This window comes from Suricata suricatta, chromosome 3 (genome assembly GCF_006229205.1).
Source record: "Suricata suricatta isolate VVHF042 chromosome 3, meerkat_22Aug2017_6uvM2_HiC, whole genome shotgun sequence".
Classification (NCBI taxonomy): Eukaryota; Metazoa; Chordata; class Mammalia; order Carnivora; family Herpestidae; genus Suricata; species Suricata suricatta.
Window position 1 is genome coordinate 163,010,464 of NC_043702.1, and position 24,188 is coordinate 163,034,651.

At 36.0% G+C, this 24,188-nt stretch overlaps 1 long non-coding RNA gene across 2 annotated transcripts in view; it reads right to left on the reverse strand.

Moving 5' to 3' along the window:
• Positions 1-24,188, reverse strand: part of LOC115286820 — a 158,929-nt gene that overhangs the window by 65,487 nt on the left and 69,254 nt on the right. For both annotated transcript variants that reach the window (XR_003906291.1, XR_003906292.1), the window contains exon 3: positions 1,880-1,942. This is a non-coding gene — a long non-coding RNA (uncharacterized LOC115286820). The remainder of the gene's footprint in view (positions 1-1,879; positions 1,943-24,188) is intronic.

The following is a 24,188-nucleotide window of genomic DNA, read 5'->3' on the forward strand; positions in this document are numbered from 1 at the left end:
GTCATGATCTCATGGTTCCTGGGTTTGAGCCCCGCATCAGGCTCTGTGCTGACAGCTAGCTCAGAGCCTGGCACCTGCTTCAGATTCTGTGTCTCCCTCTCTCTCTGACCTCCCCTGCTCGCGCTGTCTCTCTCTGTCTCTCAAAAAAATACAAAACAAAACAAACATTATTTGCAAGGGCTAAGATATAACTTTGCTTGAAGATCGCTAAATCAAAACTATAATAGGACAATAGTGAAATTCAAGTTATTTGAAACTTAGTTTTCTCCTAAAGAACTCTTACATAAAGGACAAAATCAAAACACAATGGGAAATATTTAGAAAATGACAACAATAACAAACAAAAGACTGTTAGCACCTAACAATAATGGCTAATATTTTTCCCAATTAACCCACATATCTAAGAAGCTAAGTGAATAACAAGCATAATGAAAAAATAAAATACACTCACATACACACACATGTGCATGCACATGTGCGCACACACACATACAAACACACCAGAGAACATCAAGATCAAATTGCTGAAAAGTAGTAATAGATGCTAAATATAAAAGGAACCAGAGAAATAAGACACATTATGTACAGAATAAAAAAATAAATAATGCAATCCATAAAAGAAGTATTAGGAAGAAAAATGCCAACCTAGAATTCTATACCCAGCAAACACTTTTCTAAATCAAAGGTAAAATGAATAATTTTTTAGGAATCAAAATGCTAAGGATTCACCACCTGCAGATCTGCACTATAAGAAATGCCAATGAATTTCTTCAGGTGAAAGGAGATTATAACAGATGGTAACTTTGAATCTACACAAAGAAAAGAAGAGGGCCAGAAATGATAAAATATATGAGTAAATACAAAAGCCATTTTCTCATGGTTTAATCTCTTTAAAATACTAGTAACTCTTTAATGCAAAAGTAGTAAAAAGTATTGTAGGTTTTAAAATATACAGAAATAGAATATATGATTAAAAAAATCACACTAGCACACTAGAAAGGGGAAGGAAAATAGAAGTAAACTGTTGGAAATTTCTTATGCTATATATATGAAGTTGTATAATACTGTTTGAATATAGACTATAAAAATTTAAAGATTTATATTGTAAATCCTATAGCAACCACTGAAAAACAAGCAAAAAGTTGTAGCTAATAAGCCAATTGTGAAGATAAAACTTAATGATAAAAGAAACTCAATTCTAAAAGACTTGGAAAGAAGAAGAAAGAAACAGATATCTGACATAATAAATATAAAACAGAACAGGATAGCAGATTTAAGCCCCACCACAACAAGAATCACATTAAATATAATTTATCTGGACATGTTGACTAGCAAAAAAAATTTCATTTCAAAATGAAAAATGACCTAATTCAGTAAGTGCATGCTAATATATAATATAACTTTAGAATAAATGAAGAAAAAACTAAAAGTAGACAACTCCACAATTATAATTGCAAACTTCAATACTATTGTCTTGTAATTGGTAGAAAAAATAGACAGCAAATTGACAAATCATACAGAAAACTGGATCATCACTATTAAACAACTTGATCTCATTGATATTTATAGAACATGGCATCCAAAGACAGTGTAATTGCAATGCTATTCATTTCATAGAGCAAATAACACAGTCCATAATCCAAGACATAAAATGAGTTTTTAAGTAATTTAAAAATTTTTGAAACCAGTAGCATCAGCAAGAGAACAGACTAGGAAGCACCAGACTATTCCCCCACCATGGAGATACCAATTCAATATCCATACATAGAACAATTCCCTCGATGAGAAATCCAAAAGCTAGTTAAGAGTCTCCTGTGTTCCAGAGAGGCATGAACCAGCCACATCAAAACTGCTAGAAAAATGTGGGTCACTCACTCACCAGAACCCCTCACATCAGCACAGCTTGGTGATTGAGGGGAAACTCCCAAGTCCTTGCTTCTTCCTGGGGAGAGAAAGAGAAGACTGAAACATGCATTTACTGGATAGACTTTTTCAGAGGCTACCTGAGGTACTAGTATTTGCTTTGCCTGAATCTAAGTACCGACAGAAAAGGGGGTCCAGTTGGGGGCCACTGAGGAAAAAAAGTGACAGTTTGCACTAGCACATACTTCCTTGCCATAGTCCTTATCCAAGGCTCAGTGTGGAATGAGTGGGAAAAAACTCCCAGCTCCTGGATTTTCCCTGGAGAGGAAAAGAATTGAAGCATCCATCCAATATTCCAGCTCGGGGTGGGAGGGCTACCCAAGGAACAGGTTTGTGCTCACTGGTCTCCGAGAACTAAACTGGTATAGATGCCTGGGGGCCACTAGATGGCTCACTGCTGCTCCAAAGGCCACATGGTACAGCGACAGGAAAATACAACTCAGCTATACAACTCAGCTGCTTTACTCTCAGGGCGAAAGAGGGAACAGTGAAGTGTCTGTCCCGTATTCTGGCTTTTAGGGGTGCTGCCTGAGGGATTGGTTTCTATTTTTCAAACTCAGATTGTTGTTAGGACCCAATGGACTCCAGATAACTGAGGACTGCAGAAAACAAAAAACAGCCAGGCAACATACAGCAGTTCCAGAGAATCTGCAGGACTACAAACAGTAATAGAGAGAGTAAGGATTTCTAAGCTTCATGACAAAGAAGCTTGTAAAACCTCTTTCACCGGGAATTTACACTGGAGAGGACATACCCACAGAAAAGCTTTCAGAAGGCCTCAGAATCCACAGTGGGGTTGATTGGTAAAGATCTTTCCCTGTACTGAGATAGTCTGTACAGATTGGAAGAAGTGGTTGATCCTAATACAAAGTAATAAAGCATACAAAGGAACAGTAAAACAAGGCCCAAACAAAGGAATTAATATATCTCTAGAAACTGACTCTAAAGAATCAGAGATATAGGAATCATATGGCAAAGAATTAAAAATAACTGTCATAAAGATGCTCAATAAGCTCAGCAAAATAAGGCATGAACAAAACTGCAATGTTAACGAAGAGAAAATATTTTTAAAAATCAAGGAAATTTTAGAAGTGATAATACAATAATTGAATGGAAAAAAATTGGTAGGGGAGCTCAACAACAGACTTGCTCAAACAGAAGAAAGAATCAGTGAACTCAAAAACAGATCATCTTAAATGAGGGGTAAAAAGATAAAAGAGTGAATAAAAGTTAAGACAGTCTAAAGGAATTATAGGATACCACCAGCCAGAACAGTATACTAATTATGTGAATCCTAGAAGGAGAATACAGAGAAAGAAAGGGGAAGAAAACTTATTTGCAGAAATAATGGCCCAAAGAACTTCCTATATCTGGAGAAGAAAATGAGCATCTAGATTCAATAAAGCTAATGGATTTCATAGAGGATGAATCCAAAGAAGAATACACTGAAACACATTATAATTAAATTTCTAATTTACAACAAACAAAGAATTTTGAAATGAGCAAGAAATAAAGCAGCTTGTCATACAAAAGGGAGCCTCCATAACTCTATAAGCAGACTTTTCAACAGAAACCATGCAGGACAGAAGGAAGCAAGATGATATATTCAAAGTGCTAGGACAAAAACTGCCATTCAAAACTGAAGGAGAAACAAAGACTTTCCCAGACAAACATAGCTGAGGGAATCACCACTAGATCTGCCTTTCAAGAAATGGTAAAGGGAGTCCTTCAAGTTGAAATGAAAGGAGCCTAGATACCACCATGAAAATATATGAAAGTATAAAGCTTGCTAGTAAAGGCAAATAAAGAAACAAGTATAGAAAACTAATACTATAATGGTGGTGGGTAAATAGCTTTTTTTAATTAAAAACTTTTAATGTTTACTTATTTTTGAGAGAAAGAAAGAGAAAGACAGAGAGAGAGAGAAAGAGAGAGCGCAAACGGGCAAGTGGCACAAAGAGAGGAAGACACAGAATCTGAAGCAGGCTCCAGACGAGCTGTAAGCAGAGAGCCTGACATGAGGCTTGATCCCACGAACTGTGAGATCATGACCTGATCCGAAGTCAGACACTTAACTGACTGAGCCACTTAAGCACCTCTATAAGACCTACTTTAGATTTGAAAATACATGTAGGCTGAAGGATGGAATAAGATAGTCCAAGCAAATGGTAAACAAAGAGTGCAGGAGTGGCCACACTTAGACAAAATAATCTTTAAACTCAAAAACTTTTATAGGGGACATAGAAAGGCATTATTATATAATAATATACAATTTACTAAAAATATATAACAACTGTAAACATATAAGAACTCAAATATATGAAGCAAAAATTGATAGAATTGAAGGTGGAAAGAGACAGCAACAAAATACCAGTAGGAGATTTCAATACCCTTTCAATAATAGAACAACTAGACAGAAGATAAATAAGGAGGCAGAAGACTGGAATAACACTATAGAAGAAATGGACCCAACAAATGCATATAGAATATTTCACTCATTGGCAACAGAATTCACATTCTTCTCAAATGCACTCAGAATATTTTCAAAGGTGTATTATGGTCACAAAACAAGTCAACAAATGTAAGAAGACTGAAATAATACCATGTAGATTTTTTTTTGACCACATGGAATGAAACTAGAACCAAAGCAGAAGGGAAACTGCAAAATTCACAAATACGTGGAAATGAAACAATACCTCCTGAGCAATAATGAGTGAAAGAAGAAATGAAAAGAGAAATTTTAAAAAATGAGACAAACAAAAACAAAAGTACAATATGGCAAAAAATGGGGCTCAGCATAAGTATTACTAACAAGAGATTTATAGTGGCAAAGCCCCACATTTGAAAAAGAAGAAAGATCTCAAATAAACAACCTAATTTTACACCTCAAGAAACTAAGAAAAGAATAATCAAAGAATCCCAAAAATTATCAAAAGGAAGAAAATAATAAAGATGAGAGCATAAATAAATGAAAAATAAAAACAGAAAAAAATCAATGAAACTAAAAGTCGGTTTTTTGAAAAGGTAAACAAAATGGACAAGCCCATATAGATTAAGAGAAAAAAGAGAAGATTCAAATAAATAAAATCAGAAATAAAAAAGGAGATGCCCTGAGTGGCTCAATCAGTTGAGCGTTCAGTTTCAGCTCAGGTCATGATCTCATAGCTTGTGAGTTTGAGCCCCATGTCAGGCTCTGTGCTGACAGCTCAGAGCCTAAAGCCTGCTTCAGAATCTGTGGTCTCTCTCTCTTTCTGCCCCTCTCTTGCTCACGCTCTATGTCTTTCTATCTCTCAAAAATAAATAAACATTTAAAAATTAAAATAAAAAGAAATAAAAGAGGAGACATTACAACTACTGATGCAAAGGGGGGATAAAGGATTGTTAAGAGACTAGTGAGCAATTAAGTGTAAAACAAAAAGGTAAATTTCTGGGCATATAAAATGTATTGAGACTGAATTGTGAAGAAATAGAAAAATCTGAGCAAACATATAATTAATAAAGAGATTGAATCACTAATAAAAATCCGCCCAGTAAAGAAAAGTCCAGGACCAAACTTTTACTGCAGAATTCTATAAAACATTTATTTAGAATTAACATCAAGCCCTCTCAAACTCTTCCAAAAAATAGGAATGTTTTCAAACTCGTTTTGTGAGGCCAGCATTATCCTGATACTAAAGCTAGACAAACACATTATAAGAAAACTATAAACTGATATCCTTGATGAATATAGATACATGAATTCTTAACAAAATATTAGCAAACTGAATTCAATGGCATATTACAAGCCTCATAAGCTATGACCAAGTGGGATTTATCCCTGGGATGCCAGGATGAAAATTAATCAATGTGATACACTACATTATATAACAAAAAATAAAAATCACATATTCATCTCAATAGATGCAGAGAAAGCATTTTACAAAATTCAACACCCTTTAACGATAAAAAAAGTCAACAAAGTAGGAATAGAAGGTAAATATCTCAACAAAATAAAGTTCCACATTTGTAAATCCCACAGCTAACATCACACTCAAGGGTAAAAAGACAAATGCTTTCCTCTAAGATCAATAAAAGATAAAGGTCCCTACTCACCTTCTATTCAACATAAGACAGGAAGTCTTCTACAGAGCAATTAAGCAAGAAAAGGAAATAAAAGCCATTCAAATTAGAAAGGAGTAAGTAAAATGATCTCTCTTCATAGATTATGTAATATTTTTTAATGTTTATTTTTAAAAGAGAGACAAGAGGAAGGGCAGAAAGAGAGGGAGACAGAGTATCTGAGGCCAGCTCCCTGCTGACAGCAGAGACCAGGATGCAGGGTTTGAATACATGAACCCTGAGATCATGACCTGATCTGAAGTCAAACACTTAACTGACTCAGCCACCCAGGTATATAATCTTGGTGAACTCTAAAGCTTTCACCAAAAACAACAACAACAAAAACCTCCTCCAAAACAAAAACAAAAAACACCTATTAGAACAAACAAATTCAGCAATGTTGAAAGATACAATCAACACTCAAAAATCAGTTACTTTTCTATATACTAACAATGAATATCCTAACAAGGAAACCAAGAAAACGATGCCCATTTACAATAGCATCAAAAAGAATAAAATACTTTTGAATAAATTTAACCAAAGAGGTGAAGTGTATTTCAGCACACTGAAACCTATAAATCATTGCTAAAAGAAATTAAAGAAGACATAACTAAATGGAAAGACATACTGTATTCATGAATTAAAGTATTTAAAATTAATAAAAAGTCCATACTAACCAAAGTGGATTCAATGCGATCTCTATGAAATGGCATGTTTTTTTGCAGAAATAGAAAAACTATCTGAAATCTGAAAAATTCATATGGAAGCACAAAGTTTCTAGGCCAAACAATCTTGAGAAAAAAGGACAAAACAATATTGAGAAAGAACAAAACTGGAGGCCACACAGTTTATGATTTAAAAATATTACAAACCTACAGTAATCAGAATAGAAGATTTTTTTAGAGGGAGAGAGAATCTCAAGAAGCTCCACACTCAGCATGGAGCCCAAAGCAGGGCTCAATCCCACAACCCTGGGATAATGACCTGAGCCAGAATCAAGAGTGAGACACTCAACCGTGGGAGCCATCCAGGTGCCCTTACATGGTTCCATTTATACAAGCTGTCTACAGTAGTTAAGCTCAAGGAATAGAAAGAGGAAAGATAGTTGCCAGGGCCTGAATGGGCGGGGGATATGGGAAATTTGCTATACAATGGATATAGAATTTCAGTAATGCAAAATGAAAAAATTCTAGAGATTGGCTCTAAAAAAATATGTATATAGTTAACAATGTTATAAAATACACTTAATAATTTGTTAATAAGCTAGATTTCATGTTACATGTTTTTACTATAATAAAAAATACTGAAGTCATATAAAGTATGATCTTTGTCCACAACAAAATTAAACTAGAATTCAGTAACATGAAGTTATCCTGAAAATCCCAAAATACATGAAACTAAAACAACATACTTCTTAAGACCCTGTTTGTCAAAGAAAAAATTATAAGGGAAATTAGGAAATATTTCAAACTGAAAGAAAATTTAAAAAGGGGTATTAAATCCAGTTCCTCTCAGTAGCTAGAAATCACAGCCACATATTGAATAGAGAAATTTTAATGCAAAGAATTTTTAACTAATGAGATGATTAACTATAGAATATAAGAATAGCCAATGTAGAAACCATCTCCTATTACTAAGCTGAGGGAGAATTCACAAAGGAAGAGCTTAAAATTGGAAAGAAATCCACCTCCCCTAATACTAGTGTAAGTTTAAGACTTTGTCGGAGAGAATATAATGCTACAACAGGCCTGTGACAAACAAATTCGCAAGAGGCTGAATTCAAAGCTATTCAGTAAGAAGAGCCACTGAGTGTCGAAAAACCTCAACAGAGAATGCAGGTAGGCTAGAGCTATCAGGATAACCTGCCTAAAGACAATAAAAGGAACTGAATTAGTGCTAGCTGGCCAGAGCTGGTGCTAAGAAAGAGGCTCTCTGATGGCCAAAAATTTACCATAGAGTATTATTGGGCCAGAATTGATCCACTATCAGCAGACCAACAGAAGTTCACTGTAGTGATGGAATATCTTCATCTTCTCTGCAGAAAGTGTTCCCCATTGGGTGCTGGCAGTATGGAGTTGTTCCACTAGAAATAACCCACCTGAATGCTGGGAAATTCACTGATGTTTGATAATTGCCAGTCCTCCCTCATATCACTGGTTGCTATGGGAGAAAACTAAAATCACACCAGAATGAAGACTATTTCTTTTCTTTTAGTGTTCTACTCAAAACCACTATTGACAACGCTAACACTGTGCCAACTCATTAAAGGCAAAGTTTTACAGGGCTCATCTTCAGTTTCCCAAAGTAGGGAGAAGGGTAGATATGAGATAAGAAGCAATGAATTAACAAACAGCATAATACATCAAAATTTGTGGAATATAGCAAAAAGCAGAGTTTAAAAAGATATTTACAACCAAAATAGAGCATATATTAGAAAAGAGGGCAAGATTTCAAATCAGTAATGTAATATTTCATATTTAAAAAAGAGTAAATTAGGGGTTTTTGGGTGGCTCAGTTTGTTAAGCATCAGGCTCTTGACTTAGGCTCAGGTCATGAACTTATGGCTTGTGGGTTCAAGCCCACATCCAACTCTGCTATTCACACAGAGCCAGCTCTGGATCCTCTACCCCCTCTCACGTGCACTCTCTCTCAAAAATAAGTAAGCATTAAAAAAAGAGCAAATTAATCCAAAGTAGGCACAAAAAACGGACACAAATAAAAATAAGCATGGAAATCAATGAAATATAAAATAGAGATGAAATGGGAAAATTGATGAAGCCAAAACTTGGTTCCTTGAGAGGATCAATATAATTGATAAACTAGCTGGACTGAATACAAAAGAAAGAATATCAGGAATCAAAAAGAGAACATCACTACATATCCTACAGAAATTAAAAAGATAATAAGAAAATATTATAAATACAGTCCTATATCTATAATGAAATATAATTCATAGTTTAAAAACCTTTCCACCAAGAAGATCTTAGGACTAAATGTTTTCATTAGTAAATTAAAAAAATAAGTAGAAAATAGACACCAAGAATTCTACACTAATGTTCAGAAAATGGAAGAGAAGGGAACATTTCCCAACCCATTTATGAGGTAATCAGAACTTAATATCAAAAAATAACAAATACATTACAAAAAAAGAAAACCAAACCCAAATATCCCCCCTGAACATAGACACAATTGTTAATTTAAGAAAAGTAAATTAAGAAATACATAGAAAGGGTAACATATCACAATCAACTGGCTTTATCCCAGGAATGCAAGGCTAGTTTTATATTTGAAGCTCAATCCATGTTTATAAGAATAAAGACTTAATCATCCATTTCCTATATAAAAGGTAGCTACTTTTTTGCATGGACCTCAAGTATATTGTAGTATAGAGGTGGAATTTAAGGAAAGGCATTAAGCAGGCTGTGTTTTAGCTTATGAGCAAGTAATAAATTGTATCATTTATCTTGAATGTATCATAGATAAGCTGCTATATAACAATTGCCACTTCAGATAGCTGTGAAATTAGGTGATTAACTAGCTGTTACTTAACCTTCTAATTTCTGTATAAGTCTAATTAAATGAAACAGAAGTTGGTGTTTTGATTTTTTACTTTGCTTTTCTGTTTGGAGTGTAATTGTAACTACTGTAGTGTAAATGATGGAAAATAATTGCATATGTTAAAAAAATAAACAGAAAAAAAAGAATTAAAAAAAGCTAACTTAATACTTACTGATGAAAAACTGAAAGCTTTCTCTAAAGACTAGTACCCATTCATAATAAAAACTAACAAACTAAAAATTGAAAAAAACTTGTCATTCTGAAAAGAACTACAAAAATCCTAATGTTGACCTTATATTGAATGGTCAAGGAGTAAAAGACCATAAACAAGGCAAAAATGATGGTTCTCACTCATTCTTTTGAACACTGCACTGATAGCTCTAGCCAGAGCCAAAGGCAAGAAAAAGAAACAAAAGACAAACAAAAGTAAAAATTTCTTTATTAAGAGATGCCATAATTGTTTATGCCGAAAATCCTAAATTACCTACCAAAACCTTACTAGAATTAATATGTGAATTAGCAAGATAACACTATAAGAGCAGTAGTGAAAAACAAAACAAAGAAAACATACACACACACTTCTCTCTTAAAAGTCAAAATAATAACAAGAGCATGAAACATAAATTATGGATTAAATTGAAGCAAATATTTGCAACTCCTTTACACTGAAAATTATAAATTAATGCGGAGACAAATTTTTAAAAATTAGCAAATGGAGATATGTGCCATGTATATTGATAAAAAGACATGATATTGTTCCCAGATTGATTCTCCCAAAGTAATCTCCCCAAATGGATCAGTAGGCTTATTTGTTGAAATTGGCAATCTCAATCCAAACGTAACAGGTTTATTCATTGAAACTGACAATTTAATTCTAAATTTATGCAGAAATTCAAAGAATCTTGAATGGTTAAAAACAATTTTGACAAAGAAGAACAAATTTGGAAGATTTAAGCTATTTGATTTCAAGACTTCCTTTACTTGTATTAAGATACACATACAGACTCATGGGCCATAATCGAAAGAAGATATATAAACACATATATAACCAACTGGTTTTCAACAAAGATATCAAGGTAATTCCAAGAGTAAAGGATAGTCTTTTCAACAAATGCTGCACAAACAGTTGGATATTCATATGCAAAACAAACAAACAAACCTTCCTTATTTCATTCAGTGTAGAAAAGCTAAATTCTAAATTCAGGCTACATCTGTTTCTAGAATGAAACAGAAAACCCTTGTGACCTTGAGTTAAATAAAGATTTCTCAGATAGAAATAAAAAGCATAAATATTAAACAATGCTAAACTGGACTTCACCAAAAATTTTAAAAATCGTTCTTCAGATAGATCATTTAAGAAATAAAAGGGCAGTTACATACTGATAGTATTTTCAAAATATGTATCTGCTAAAGGACTTGCATATGGCATATGTAAAGAATACTTGAAAATCTGTAAGCTAAAAAAATAAATTACAGTTGAAAAATGAGGAAAGATTTGGACAAATTCATCAAAGGAGATATGCAAATGGAAAATAAGTATACATAAGGATACTAAACATCAATAATGATTAAACAAATGGAAATTAAAAACGCAATGACATACTTCTACATACCCACTAAAAGACAGACAATTTTAAGTGCTGAAGACGACCTAAAGCAACTGAAAATATATGTATTGCTAGTGGAAATGCAAAATATACATCCACTTTAGAGAAGAATACGACAATTTCTCATGTCCCAACTCCATGTCTCTACTCTCAGATTTACGTTTTATCTATATCTACCCACAAAAACAATAACAACAAAAACCCTTGTACTTCAATGTTAATCAAGTTTTATTCTTAATATAGTCCCAACCTGGAAATAACTAAAAATATCCACTGCATGGTGAATGGATACACATATCCTGTTATACCCATATAATAGATTATTATTCACAACTTAAAAAGGTTGAACTGATAAATGAATCTCAAAAGCATTATGTTAAGTGAAAAAAAACCCAGCCTGAATGACTTTATAGTGACATGCTACATGATCTGTATGATTCTATTTATATAAAACTTAAAAAATGACAAAATTGAAAAAAACAAAGGAGATGAGTACCTGCTAAGAGGCTAAGAGTTGAGGGTTTGGATGTTGACTCAGAGGATGGGGAAAACTTGGGGATGATGAAAATACCTTCAATCCTGATGGTGGTGGTGGTTACACAACTCAATCTGTCAAAACTCATCAAATCATACTTTTAAAGGTGGTATACTTCTGTATGTATGTTACATCAGTAAAAGCTAATTAAGTTAGAAAGTCAGAGCGGCCCAAAGCCTCATCACCTCTCATTTATTTTTATATCCCCAAAAGGAGCAAAGGGAGAGGCATCCTCTAGATTCTTTTCTTCTTGAGCAATAAAGTTCTTGGTGTTCTGACATTGGGGTTAAATGTTAAGGTGTCCCTGACACATTTAGATTACACATTCTACCTTTGAGTGCCCGTGGCCTTACAGAGACCAGAGGAGCTGAGAGGGTACCAAGAGACACTCAACAGTTAATATGATTATTATTGTCTAGGGGAACGTTTCAAAATGAATGTTGGAAGGAAATGTTACAAACCTGTAGACCAAAAATGATCATAATAAAGAGTTCTAAAAAGGAATATCAATTGTTTTTTGTTGGCATACATAATTGTCAGTTGTTGGTTTCCCTGAAAAAGCATTTGCCATTCAAGTAATTTCCATCGTTTTCACTGGGAATACTTGAAAATTTATTCTGTTGCTTAACTGAGAAATCTAATCTCAGTATCTATCTACCAAAGCATGGGATCGTTCATGCTAGAAAATCCTCCATTTTACAGATATTTTTCCTGTCATGCTTATTAAGCATTATATTTAATTTGTTTTTGTGTTTGTATAAGACTTCAAATCACATACCAGTATTTGGATTTTCTGTGATTTCAAAATAACCTGAAATTAAATCACATTTTAAGTTTAAAAAATGATCAGCAAGACTATATAGGATAGGCTATATAGGATTCAGTTTCTTAAAAATTGTGTTAAAATAAAATTACACATAGAATTATTAAAAAAACTAGAGTACATTACATCAGAATTTCTATTTCTGCCATTTTTCTAATACAAAAAGAGGAGTAATTCTAAGACTAACTGATAATACATATTGAATGAAAACACTTACCAATGAAATGAGGTATTTCCAATTCAAATCTCTACTTGGATATGTTTTCTATATTCACACACATTATAATATTGTAAATATTTTGTGCTCAAGTTTGCATCTTCATGAAGAAAAATAATGAGTTATGAGGAGAAGTAAAACAGCACTTATTACTCCCTGGTTTGGTGTTTCAACAATCAACCTATCTCTTCCTCTTAAATGTCTGACTGCATTTTGGTGTAGAAAATTTGGTATCAAAGGACGGTATCAGGTTAAAGCTGTACACAGACGTTCACATTTTAACTATAGTTTTGTTCCCATACTCAGGGTCAGGTCCTCACTTTCCTACTTGAACACTAATTTGTTCAAGTCCTGCCTTTTGAATGTCTACATTCATTGTATTTATATCTACACCCCCCCCCCAACACTAGGAAATCCTTTGTCACTGTACCCAGCCCTGTTGCTGTACTTGTCTTGGAGCTTGGCCTGGCACCAGAGGTTCACTTAAGTAAGGGCACTCACTGTTTGAATGGACCACATCAGACCATAGAGCAAAGGAGCCCAGAGACCATCCAGAATTGGCTCATCAGAAGAAGAGCAGAGATGTGAAGCTATATGTGAGAGAGAGACAGAGAGAGAGAGAGAGAGAGAGAGAGAGAGAGGTGAATTATTTTGTAGTGGAAACAAAGCCAAATGGACCGGGTTCAGGAGCCAGCAGGAAGGTGTAGCTGAAGTACAAGCAAGTGATGTCTAAGATTGATGGTGTTGAATTGGGCAAAGCTGCCTGAAACAACAGTGATGTTTTCTTTATTTCTCTTGGGGAGGTAACAAGGTCAAGACCTAAACATTGTATACGAACCATTCTGCCATTTTAAACAAATCAGCACTCTCAAATCACATCTCTCCCCACTCCAAGGTTCATCTGCCCTGTGTAATCCTTCGGTTACAAAAAAACACTTCAGAACAAAAACGCAGGCCAGTTGTAAAGACTTCTTTCACCAAGGCCCAGCCTCCGGGCTAAATGGGAGAGTTCTGCCAGTCATCAAACTTAACAGTCTTGAGACATATGCAACATTTCTCTAAGCAAATTGGCTCCTTAATATGGTAAAATGTGTGGCACCTAAGGGGAAAGGCTGGTGATCTCATAGCCCAAAACCCGTGCAGTCACAGCACTGTTCCTGAAAAGCACTCATACTTTCCACTTTGATAAAACCAGAAGCAAATACGAGAGTCAGTAGGTTTTGACATCCATTGTTTATTCTCATTGAACTTTTCCTCTTATATAGCAGAGCACAGTGGTTTAATTCATAGCTTATGAGATTTTAAAAATATAAACCATTCAAATTTTTTCTATATTAATCAGTGGTTTCTAAAGATCCACAGGGATAAATAAACCTTGCAAACTGGCAGGGTTTTTTTTTGTGGCATAACCACTGGTAGTTATAAACAGTAAACAAAACATAGTAACCATTTTAAGCACAAGAGATTGCTGTATCACAGGGGGCATAAATCATTAGCTTAATAATTTCAGCAGCAGTGTCTCCAAAGCAAAATTAAGCCAACAGTTCCCCCTGTGGCAATAATGAAGTACTGTAATGCTAAAAGGGGGGAGGAGAAAAAAGCAACCAAGAGAAGGCATTATTGTGCCTTGGAAATGATTGAAAATCATTCAATAAATAACTGTAGAACTCTTGTCCCTGTGCTGATCTTTTGAGAGATGGGAGAGACGTTGCCTCCAAACCCCAAGTCTCCCCTGGTAGACAGTTTGACAAACACAAAGGCACTTTCATTAAAGCCCCCAATGGCTAGGATGTGCTGTAGGTAGGGCATGGATGCGATGACATATCACCACTGAGAAGATGACAAATTTCTCTCAGTTGTACAGGCAGTCATTATTCACGGGTTTAGAGAGAGCCACAAGAATGCGAGGCCCGGGATAGGACAGAGAGATGACAAAGCTCCTCTCTCAGGGGCTCTCAAGCTACATGCCAATCATCTGAAAGAAAACACTTTCCAGTTGTGAGTTGGGCCACTGGACCTAGCCAGAGTAAAGCCATCCTGCCCACCCCCACCTCTCCATGAATTTCCCCAAGTGCCAAAGTTCATTCTTTTTAACGGACTAAAGATTTGTTCATTTTAGAAAAGTGTAGTTGAATATAGGACGGTATCAAACAAGAGGGATCAAGAAGGTCTCTGTTGTGTTAATACTATAGAACCTCCATTGTTCACCTTCATTTTTTCATACATTTTATAAAATCAGTATAAGCTTGTCATTTTCCTTAAAAAAGAAAGCTCTGCTTGAAGACAGTTTTCTTTCCCTCGATAATGCCATTTCTTTAAGGTAGCGTTTTACCTACTAACAACATTCCCTATGTTTTTAGAGCACCTATTACGGACACAATGATTTCTTAAGAATATATTTGGTTTAAAAATTATACGATTCACTCAAGCAGAAGCTGCATTACTTGCACAAAGTTAATAAGACTTTTTATTCATGGATTGAGGTGGTGATTTGTTTGACAATCTAGGGATATTTATGAAGCTAGAGTATATAGGGTCAGAGACCTCTTTATAGGATAGACACCCTGAAGCACTTTAGAAGTGGTCAATAAATGTCTTTTCCCTCCCCTCAGTTTTGTTATACTTTGTTTTCAACTATGACACTTTAGACAAAGTTGTCTTAACGAATCCAATAACTTTTTTCAAATTTATTTATAGACATACCTTACTTTGGATATGCATGCTCTCTTTTACTAATCTGAAATGATAAAACTGGAGGGAGAAATGGCTCTCTCTGCATCTATAGAAAAAAATATTTTTCCAAGAGACAGCACAATCATCATATAAGTATAACATTCTAAGTATGGCATGGAAGTGATCTTGTGTACAGAGTCATGAATAATGCATTTCACTAATGGTCAAAAGGTCAAAACGTAAGTAAAATTATGAAGGAAATGAGTTTGTCTTTATTGCTCCTTTCTCCCTTTTCCAGGCCCTCCCCTCTTCTTAGCTCCTCAGTGTTCCCCTTGACTTCTTCAAGGACTCCACTGATTAATGCCACCATTCTAATTTAAATTTGGTGGTTTCCAAAGGTTCCTCACACTTAAGGCTAATAATAGGATAAACATAAAAGGAGGGTTTCACACACCTAACTCCAGCAGCCAGAGATAAACCCATCTGACACAAAATGGAAGAAAATGCTAAGAAGGAACCTACCCAATGTCAACTAATCTGAATGGATTGCTAAAACTCTAATAGGCCACAAAGATCTCCCCACCTGAATAAGCATCCACATTTACTCACAGTATCCAGAGAATGGAGACTGACACCCACTAGGAAGGCTGCAATCGAAAGGTGAACAACAGCAAATGTTGAGGAGGATGTGGAGAAATTTCAATTTTTGATCCTTATTGGTGGGAATTTAAAGGTTGCAGCTGCTTTGAAAAACTGGCTGTTTCTCAAAAAGTTATACATAGAGTTACCATATGTCCCAGCCATTTCACTCCTAGATACATGTCCAAGTGAATTAGAAACATATGTCCAACAAAAATTTGTACACAAATTTTCATAGCCCCATGATTCATAATAACTAAAGAGTGGAAACAAGCCAGATGTATGTCACCTGATAACTGGATAAACAAAATATGGTACATCTATATGATGGAATAAAATCTACAAAAGGAAATGAAGCATTGGGACATACCACAACATGGATGCTATGTGAAAGAAATTATACATAGGACACCACATAATGGATGCCTCATTTATGTGATGCTCAGAACAGGTGAATCCATAATGACAGAAAGTACATTAGTAGTTTCCAAGGTGCTGAAAGGAAGAGATAACAGAGTGTGGTTACTAATCATACCGTTTCTTTTGGGGGTAACGAAAATGTTCTGGAATTCATTGGGAATGATAGTTGCATACCCTTGTGCATATGCTTTTTAAAAAAGTAAAATTTATACCTTTAAAAGATGAAACTAATGATGGGTGAATTGTATCTCAATTTTTAATATAATAAAGAAAAAGTATGAGCTGCCATTTCTAGTTCAACCTACCTCAACCAAACCTAGTAATTCCCCTTTCCTCTTGCTCTGATTCAATGCAAAATAGGGTCTTAATTAGATGATATCTTTATTTCCTGCTGTGTCTAGAAATGTCTCAGATACCTAAAAAAGTCAAATTGGCCGTAGGTTCCTAGAAAGAGGTTATAGAAAACAATCTGAATGGTAAGTACCAATGTACTCAACCACCTATTCCTAATTTCAGGGGCCACTTTTCTGGGAACACACCCCCAACAATCTCCCTTCTCTTACTCTACTTGACATTTCTTCAGAGGATTTATAAAACTAAGGCTAATCATGTATCCATTTTTTGTTTGTTGCTTGTAGCCTATCTTCTCCTCTAGAATGTGAGTCTGGTTTTGTTCACAGCTGTTTCCCGACCACCTGAACCAAAGCCTGATACAGAGCAAGGCAGGTATTGAAGAAATATTAATTGAGGGAGAAAATTGGAGCACGTTTTTTTTTTCTCATCAAATAACGCAATAGTCAAAGTCAAGAACATCAAGTCCTCCCTTAAGCCTACACCTTCCCTTTCTTGTGGTGATGTACCCATATCCCCGTGGGCTTCACCACTGAGCTTTTAAGCACTCCTGGTCCCTAAGGCTCCAAATGTCAGCATCCTTGCCTTCATCTTTTGCTTTCTGTTTCTGCTTCCTTCAAAGATAATCCTCAAGTGTTTCTGAACCTAATAGAAAAACCTAACCCCTATTCCCAATTGAACTATTTGCTTGATAGTTTGTCTTGGGAATCTAAGGTCTGATCTGGAAATAAATTCTGACTGCTACTGTTCTTGTGGTCAAACCGAAAGGCCAAAGGGTTTTCCCCTTTCTACTACTGTGCATTCAAAAGTCATATTTTGGCCAAATAAAACATTCTCTTATGAAATATGAGGGGTATGTAAGTCATAGCCTTTGGCCTTAGGAAGAAGCTAAACTTGTCACAGAGATCCTCTCAAAATAAAACAAAACTAAACAAAAACAAAACAAACAAAAAACCCTCCTTGGCTTCATTTTTGATGGTACACTTGTTTTGCTCTAAGTTTTATCTTAGAATTTATTTTTAAATGTCACATTGTAGAAGCATATGTTGAAATTATTCCAGATCATAGATCTCATTTATAGCTGCCTTTTTATACTTGTGCTGCCATGACATATTAGGTAGAACTCTTTAATTGTCTTTCAGAAAGTAGGATTAAAAGTAAACTACATACATTTGTTTCAAAAAATTAACTATTTAATCATTTCTAACATACAATTCTCTCACTAGAATCTAACAAGTCAAACTTCCAATATTGCTCTCAGGGCCACTAAGACAAAGGGTGGGAACTGCTCCCACCTTTCCACCAGCTCCTTATACACTGACTATACAGAGCTGTCGTATGACTTATTTCTAGTTAAAACTCCATTTCAGTATGATTTCAGCTGAATAGAAATATTGGAGGGGAGTGTGGGAAGATTGATATTTGCTTTCAGCTCCCCTTCTCTCCCCATGATGGCCCTGATGACAATGCACATCTGGATGTTTTGAATCATCCCAATGATGGATTTGATTTTTCCACTCTTCGCCTAGACTTTTGGCATTGCCTAGACAAAGCTATCTCACTTTGGGCTTTAGTCCCCAGCTTGCTTCCAGCTGCATGCTACTACACTCTGCTTCACCTTTCTTCTTGGCTACACTCAGCCCGGCCTCAGTGTACTTTTTCCCCATATGTCATCCCAGCCCAAATGAGCACCAAACCTCACTCTGCTCCCTGTCCAAGACACACTTCTTCCATGAATCCTGCTCAGGGATTCATAGTCAAAGTCACCGTGTGTCTAATTACTCCTTTAGAGCTTTATAGGAGATAGCAATGGGTAAAACTGGTATGATTAGAAATGCCAGCCCCCAATCAGCAATCAACAAGTATTTATTGAGTGTTTCCTTTATGTTTAGCATGCAGCCAGGTCCTGAGCATCTACATTATGGAAATTCACTCTGTAATCTTGCCTCCTCCCAGGGTGAGCCATATGGAACAATCCCACTTTCTTTAGCCAATGCTGACTTGAATGTCTATTTCTGCAAAGGCTACTGTGAAGATGTGTTAGGGGTTACAAGGATAAAGGGCATGCAGCCCCTTGCCTCAGACCAGTTTCATATTACATATAAATGAGATTCTAAATTATGAAAAAATTGAAATTATGGAATTTAAGAAATTTTTATACCAATTTTGAACTGAGGAGACAGTCCAATGTATTTAAATTTTGCAGAATTAACTGAGTTAATTGCAATCTATGTGTATGCCACCGTCATCACCTACAACACCAGTGAAAAGAAACACAAACCGTCCTTTGTCAGTATTTTGGGAACACTCTTGATTCCTTACATCGAAATTTCTAGAGGTGACTTTTGGTTCCATAATTGAAAAAAGCACTGTTATTATAATTTCAAATCCATTTTCTGTATCTTTTCACAATGTTGTCCAAGTTCATTACATGGTGCTGCTAGAGCTAATGCTTAAAATAAACCCAAGATCAATAACTTCAGAGTAGAAGTAAGATAGGATAAAGCACCCAGAGAAAAAAATCCAACATACCAACATTAATTTAGGAGAGAGCCTTCAGTGATGTAAAAAGTAACTTCAAAGAAAATATACACTAAAATAATTATAAATTTATAAGTTCCAAAGATGCATTCCCGCTTTGGGAAAGTTCGTTTTGGATTATTTGAGTTTTAGGTTGTACAAAGTTTCCAGGAATAACATTTCTCTCATATGAAAAGCAAGTGCCCTGTACTTAAATTTTATTTCCCACTGATCTACCTTACAATCCCCGCCGTTTAGTTAGAAAAATCTCTTTATTATTCCACACATCCTATGCCAAGGAAACCAGTATTATTCCTTTCACTATTTCTTTTATTATGCTCCTCTTCCTGTTTTAAATATCTTCACTCTTCCTACCCACTAATCCAAATATACAGTCCAGCTTCAAAGGCCCACTCTAGCCCCACCTCATCTGCAAAGCTGTACCTGACTTAGTAGAGTCATAGGATTTTATATTTGGAATGGAACTTGGAGATTATCTGGTTCAAATATTTTCCAACTGTGCAACATGGAGACATTTAGGAGCCTTTTAAAAAGAATCAAAAATGAAGAGAAGTGTAAGTGGGCAGCTGAGTCCTGGCCTCTCGCCCTCCCATCCAGCACTGCCTTCAGCATTTGGATTGTCTTACCTTTCCAAGAAAAAGATTGTATGAATGACAGATTCCAGGGCTCTGGGGGGCAGGAAACCCCACAATCCAAAATGGTAAATGAAGAAACTAAGGCTGTAAATTGAAATATCTTATTCTGGTTTACAAATAGTCTAGGGGCAAAAACAGGCAAAACTCCTAGGACTTTTGGATTCCCAGACCAAATACACTGATCTATTATTTTCTTTATCACTAAAATACTTAAAATTTCCTATTGATGGTTCTACAGTGTCTTCTGCTAGTTACATAGTTGTGTCTTGTCTGTCCCTTGAGTTGAGTGAGGCTCTAGCTGTCTCGTGTCAGGATGTACTTTGTACTCTTCTTTTCTAAGCAGAGCTCTAGGCTCAGAAAGTATACTTGCTCTGTCCCTCCTTCTCAGAGGCATGGGCATTCCTGATTCATATATAAAATTGGACAAAATAACACTAAGAAATCAACCTTAGGGTATTGACTGAAATACCATAAACTCCATTTTTGTTACAGAAGCTCTCTCTTTGGGGAGCCTAGGTGGCTCAGTCGGTTAAGCATCTGACTTTGGATCAGGTCATGATCTTGTGGTTCATGAGTTTGAGCCCCACATCAGGCTCTGTGCTGACAGCTCAGAGCCTGGGGCCTGTTTTAGATTCTGTGTCTTCTTCTCTCTCTCTGCTCCTCCCCTGCTCATGCTATGTCTCTCTCTCTCTCTCTCTGTCTCTCTCTGTCTATCTCTCTCTCTCTCTCTCTGTCTCTCTCTCTCTCTCTCTCTCAAAAATAAATAAAATTCAAAAGAAATCTTTATTTAAAACTCTCTCTTCTATTTTCTGCCGGGAGCCGCACTGGCCTTGCTGGATGACACGGTCACAGTAAGGAAATGGTAGACGTAGCACGGCTCCTGCCACAGGGGCGGAAGCTAGCATCTCCTTCTGTTAACTCGTTGCTCATGTAAAATTAAGCCTGTTGCCATTGATTAGGCCTCACAATGTTCCAAATCAGACCGATATTCCCCAGAAACCTCATGGGAGGAAGCATATTCCCACCTCTACGAAGAGGAAGTTAAACAAGGCACTGCAGGTGTTTGTCGAAAGGCTCTTCTATTGAGCTTCACAAACTTAAGACCTGGAAATAAAGGGGGTTAAAGAACACAAAGATAATGTTTACCCTGGCCCAGAGAGAAAGCCTAACTTTAGGAAACAAACAAGAGCCAGGCACCAGCTACTGCTCATACATATGCTAATTTGGTGCCCATTGTGAGGATAGGTAAGAGTAGTTACAACTTAAACTCATATGCAAAGGCCGGCTGGTCTAGGGCGCCTATGGCGCTTACACCTTCAACATCAAAGAACAAGGTTGATAAAAGGTTTACTTACTAACCATCTCGAATGTATTCTTCCTCTTGTGAGCCAAATAGAATGCCTCCTAGCCCTGTCTATGCCTGAATTTTAGCATCATTGTGATAAAATGTGTTTGCTATCTTGCTTCTCACTAAAAACATCCTGCTCTCTTCTTAGTTGAAAGATTTACTACCGGTTCTAACAAATGTGTATGTTATCTGCTTTTCACGGAGAATATCCTGTTATCGTATGATGTGAAAGTTACCTCATTGTAATTAAAATAGTTTTAAAGAAATACCTCTGTAAAACCTGTTTCTGCACCCTTTTCAAAGCATCTTTATCACTGAGAATTATTTGTAAAAGTTCCAGCTTTTGATGTGATGTCTTTAAATAAAGGCCCAAGACCTGGCTAGGAGGAGTTAGATGGAGATATAAGAAGATACAGGATACAGGAGATACAGATGATGGAATAAGAATGTCGGGCTGGGCCAATTAAGAAACTGCGCTGCGGAGTGTCTTTTCTTTGCTTCTCACCCACCGCTACCCCTTCAGGGAGTCCTTTTTATATAAAAAATTTATAAATATTTTTACTGTCATTGTGTTTACAAATCTAGGCTTAATCAGTTAAACTCCATGTTCTAAATGGCACTATATGCTTGACCCTGAGTCTCATTTTGGTGATCTTTTACAATTGTAACAAGACACTTTAACAAGAAAAACTGGCCTCTACTCTTAGAAAAATTAAATTTTTTAATAATTAAAAACTGTCCTCAATTATTCATCCTTGTAAACTTTCATCCAGTTGTTGTTTCTTGTGATAAACTTCTCACAAGGGTACAGCTGCAAATGTTACCTTTCTATCCTCTCCTCTCAGCTCCATCTTCAGATTCTATACTATTTACCTCTTAAATGAGGTTCTGTTACTACATCTCTTTCCTTCTTCTATATGCATTTGCTCCCTGCAAATGTGTTAACTTCACATCTCCTCTTCTGGAAGTGTCTTCCCACCACGGCTTTTACACCAGGGCAAGAGGAGTCTTCTTCTGGAAGCCAGGCTCTGTCCTTCACAAGATGAGGAGTCTGGAGGGCCAGGAGGATGTACTCACCTGAAGCCTACACCCTCCCATTTAAACTAAACTCTGAGTTCTCAGCACCACAAAATTCCTTATCTAAATCTTGCTGAATCTGCTTCCAGGGCTTGAGTGTCTTCTTGAAATTGAGACTGCATTTTTGATGTGTGAAATGCATCCAAAGGTACTAGGGATGGCCAAGGAATGGTTGTTTGTGAGAAGGGGGATGTAGGCAGTGAGGGTGTGGACAGGGCTTAAGCTTGCAAACTGGAGCCTCCCAGAAGTGCACCTGAAGCCCAGTCTACATGGATAGGGCCAGGGTGGAAATAAACAGGGGTGGAGGCTCTCCCTAAGCCCTGTCACCACACTTTAGCACAGAAAATCCAAATGCAAACCCCGCCATCAAGGCAATTTTGTCACAATAGATGGTTAAACTATTTTTAACAGTTTGTGGCTTGATTTATAATTTTTAAGTATTTAACATATGGAGTGTGGTCTTCCATTTTCACTCTTAACCAAGAACCTACCAATCTCAGAGGAAAATGAGTCTTTTCTATTGAAATTGAGATTAATTTGTGACTTGATATTAGTCTTCTTTTTAAAGATGTACATGCAACTTAAAGTATCAAAACCTAAGTTAATGTTTTGCTTCTCATCTTGGACCTCTTATCCATGTTTGTATCTTTTCTTTAATAGAATCAATTATCCACTCAGTTACCAGATAAAGGTCTTGGAGCCATCTTCAACCTTCTTCTCAAACTTCAGGATTTAATCAGAGATAAACTATATCCTATGGCTAAAATACAAGCCCCATCTTTCCAGTGATTTTTTATAATAGCCAGTCAACTGCCCTCTCTGTTTCTGTCCCCTCCTCCTTGATTCATGGACATTTCTGCTAGAATGATCACACTCATTACCTGTCTTCCATCCCTGCTTCATTTTCCATGAAGTAGAAAACAAATTCCTTTTCAGTTTCAAGGTCTTCACAATCTGACCTCAGCCTACTCTTCCAACCTTACTTTCCATAATCATTCTTGTCTCTTAATCTTCATACTCATCCATACAGCCATACACATATGCTTTATAATCTAGTCCATCCAGACTATATGCTAATCCTAGATGATTGGCTAATTTACAAATCTGTCATGAACTTTCACAGAAATCCACATTTATTTAAGCTATTCCTTCTATCTGCACTGCTTTCTTTCTCCTTATACGTCTTTAAAAATCCATTGAACTGTTCTATTGCCATTTATTCCATGAAGCTTTCCATAATTTCTCTTCCAAAATTACTTTGTCTCTTATGCTCACTTAATACTTATTTATGCCACTATCACAATGCTTACTTTTTTTTGCAAGTTATGAATGGATGCCTTTGCATCCCTTAAATACAAATTCCTTTTACACATGAACTAGTCTGTACTCATGTCTGTGTATTCCTCATGCTTTGCATATTGTCTCACCTATAGTAAGCGCTTTGTAAATGTTTAATTTCTAAGCCAAATTTAAAGAGATTGATTTTAATAAAAATATAAAACAAGCCATACACCACATTCACTCAAAGAAGACCATCAGAATGTCTTTGTTCTATTCCATCCCAGTTCACCACCCTCACACATTTGCTTTATCAGGAAATTCTGAGATTTCTCTAAAAATGGGTTTCCCATCTCCTCTAAACCTGCAGTGGTCTGTCTGCAAAGCTTTTCAAGAAGGCCTGGAGCAAGGCAGTGCAGATGCAGGCGTCATTACAAAGACCGGTATAGTGCCCAATCCGGAACC